We start from the raw sequence: 3,496 nt of genomic DNA, 5'->3' as shown, positions 1-3,496 counted from the left end.
TGAGAGACATAAGTCTCTGAGACCACCTTAGATGTTGTTTGTTCTCCATAAAAGCAGGCGTCTGAGGCAAGTGTGAAATAAAACCACTTGTATAGAAGAGGAACACAACATACAATAGTTCCACCACCTTTAGAATTCCTTAGATGCAAAAAGAAATACATATCTCCTAACAGAGTAGGCATAAGATTCCCAATCAAGAAAATTCTAATGGCGTTAACATCAACAAAATCGTCAACGTTAGGGAACAAAGCTAAACCATATATGAGCAACACAAAGATAGCTTCAAAAGCATCCACACTACCGACTTCAGCAAAGTTAGTAGCTTCCTTGATGAGGAACTCAGAAGTCAATCCAAACAATCCTCCTTTCTTCACCCAATGATCCTCTATCTCAGACTTCTTCAAGTGAAGACCTTCAGCTAAAGTATGAGATATGGGAATCTCTTCCAATCCACTAAAAGGCATTTTGTCAGAAACAGGTATTCCCAAGAGATGGACATACTCCTCTAACATAGGCACAAGCTGATAATCAGGAAAAGTGAAGCAACAGTAGAGAGGGTCATAAAACTGAACCAACACACTTAAGAGTCCTTCAACCATATCAGTAAATAAAATAGACAGAAGCTTCCCATGACGTTGCTTGAAGCCCAAAGGATCTAATACAAAAGATGACAGCTTCCTTAACTTTTTCAAATCTGGACATCTAAAACTATACTTCTTAGTGTTCCTTCGTCCACAAGCCATGGTCTGAAAATATTTTCAAATAAGCCCTCGGTTCCTTGAAATTATTTTTGGTGTGATGAATGTTATGATGTGCATGAATGCATGAATGCAACAATCATAAATAAAGGATCACACACAAGGCAAACAAACAAAGGTCAAGGGATGAATCAAGTCATTGTCAAGATCAATCATCCATTTTGGTGGATTATAGTTTTCACCTTATCAACACCCAAGTTCCATTGATATTGATAACACTTGATTGTATCAACCAAGAATCAAGGGTTTGTTGTGAGTCACAAGCATGGAGTCTGGGTAAGAACCATCCCAAAGGAGTGTACTAGGGATAAGAACATGTAGATCATGTCCTAAAAAGTTCCCATAGTCTTAATTCCATCATTTGGATATTATAGGTTAGGATGACTGACTCATCAACCCATAATATTCTCAAGAGAAACTCGTCTGAGTGTAGTATCACGTAACAACTGTTATCAAGTCTACACTTGAACAGTCTCCGCACTACGTCCTAAACAGGCCAAGAGGGGTTAAATGTTCTAAGGTCCTCATCTTCTCGGACCCCAAATCATAGAGAGTAATGCCTAACCACAAATAACTTGTGTGATATTCATAACTCCAAAAGGGTCTTCACTGAGTAGATGGATCTCAAGCCAACTTGTTAAGGACTACTCCTCACAAGTCGAACATGACTATATGATGACACTGAAATTCACCATATTTTCGACTCCGATTTCGCATGCATTTTAGTAGTTTTATTGTCATTTTTTTGTGTTATTACTATGTTTCTCTTTGTTTTCAGGTTTTTACTTTAATCGGAGCCCCGATCGAGAAAAGGACTGAAAAAGAGCTAAAAATCCTAAAATTCAGCATTTTGTACTTGTGGCTCCCACTGTGGCTGGCACCATAGACCCTGCCATGACGTGTCCTAGCTCAACTTCCCTCAACTGCCACGTTCCCCACTACTTCCACTAAGGCACCTCAGATTGGCCTTGTGGCGGGCTCCACAAGAGGAAATCCAGGTTAAAGTACTTTTCAACTTAGTCAAGATACTATATTTCTTAAAAATAGGTTTACTACTCTAACGTAATGTGTGCCTTTTCATAAGTGACAATAAGAGGGTTTGATTGTGGAGTACAACTCGGTTATGAATACACGAAAGCGACAGTTCCTATTAAATTAGTTCTTTTCAAAGTAGGAAACACTGCCCATAAGTAGCTCTATTAGCAAGTACTTGGATTATTAATTGATTATGTGAATTACATTCGAGCCTGTCTTTATCAATTGAACTTTATTTAATAATTTACTTTTCATTGCACACTCTAAAAAACCCCTATGTTGATTACCTAAGATAAACACCATAACAATAGATAACGATAGATTGACACTTGGTCTTTGTGGGTTCGACAATCTTTTATATTACTCTGACGCGTTCGTATACTTGCGAAAAGCACGCATCAAGTTTCTGGCGTCGTTGCTGGGGACCAATTTTGTCAAATTTCATTTACCCTGTTGTTATATCGTTTAGACTTAGGTTATTTCCCGCCGGTTAATGCGAAGAACTCACAGCACCGGAAGTTTAAGTTTAGTATACCCTCTGGCGGAACCTGAACGTTACGCTCGCTCACATTTATTCTTTCATAGAATTAGGAAAGCTATGGCTGAAGATCAAAACCAAAGACCTCTTAAGGACTTCGCTCAACCATCTAACGAAGAACCTAGTTCTAGTATTGTAAATCCAACCATACCAGCTAATAATTTCGAACTTAAACCATCCTTGTTGCAACTAGTGCAACATAGACAATTCGCAGGTCTCGCTACTGAGAACCCAAACCAACATTTAAAAATATTTCTTCAATTAGCAGACACTTTTAAAACAAATGGAGCTTCTCCGGAGGCAATACGTTTAAGATTATTCCCTTTTTCCCTCAGAGATAAAGCCCTATCATGGTTAGATTCCCTTCCACCCAATTCCATTACGACTTGGGATAACCTTAGAAGAGTTTTCCTTGCTAGATACTTTCCCCCAAGTAAGACCGTCATTCTTCAAAACCATATAACTAGATTTACCCAAAACCAAGGAGAATCGTTGTTCGAAGCTTGGGAGAGATATAAAGAGTTGTTAAGAGCATGCCCGCATCATGGTTTAGAAAATTGGTTAATCATTCAAACCTTCTATAACGAACTTCACTATAACACTAAGATGGCCATCGACGCTGCCGCAGGCGGTGCTCTGATGAATAAACCTTACCCTGAAGCTAGTGCCCTCATTGAGGATATGGCTCAAAACCATCAATCATGGGGAGTCGAACGAGCAACAGTTGAGAAGAAGGAAGCCCAAGGAGGAGTGCATGAACTAAGCTCTATAGACATGATGCAAGCTAAAATGGACGCATTAGCCCTTAAGGTCGAGCATATATGCATAAACCCGAATATTGTAGCCGCGGTTTCATCGGATTGTGAGATATGTGGAACCAAAGGATACCAATCTGCAGAATGCAGTCTATTAAACGAAACCCACTCTGAGCAAGTGAACTACACCCAAGGGAACCCATACTCGAACACCTATAACCCTGGATGGAGGAATCACCCGAACTTCTCCTATAAGAACAATAACCCTATCCAAAATAATGCACCTCTGAGACAAACTGGTTATCAAGCCCCAAGATCAAATCAACCTATGCAACCTGTGCCACCAAAGCCGAGCCTTGACAAAATTATGGAAAATTTTATCACTGCTCAAACCCAACAAATCAAGGAGT

General features: G+C 39.5%; 1 non-coding gene across 1 annotated transcript; it reads right to left on the bottom strand.

Moving 5' to 3' along the window:
- Positions 1-2,775: 2,775 nt before the first annotated feature.
- Positions 2,776-2,882, bottom strand: LOC127090205 (small nucleolar RNA R71). Its single transcript, XR_007791733.1, has one exon. It is a non-coding gene; the product is annotated as a small nucleolar RNA R71 (small nucleolar RNA).
- Between the last annotated feature and the right edge of the window lie 614 nt (positions 2,883-3,496).

The sequence above is a fragment of the Lathyrus oleraceus genome, chromosome 5 (assembly GCF_024323335.1).
Source record: "Lathyrus oleraceus cultivar Zhongwan6 chromosome 5, CAAS_Psat_ZW6_1.0, whole genome shotgun sequence".
Taxonomy (NCBI): domain Eukaryota; kingdom Viridiplantae; phylum Streptophyta; class Magnoliopsida; order Fabales; family Fabaceae; genus Lathyrus; species Lathyrus oleraceus.
Note: the sequence above shows the minus strand (reverse complement) of the source record. Positions and strands in the feature narration are given on the sequence as shown.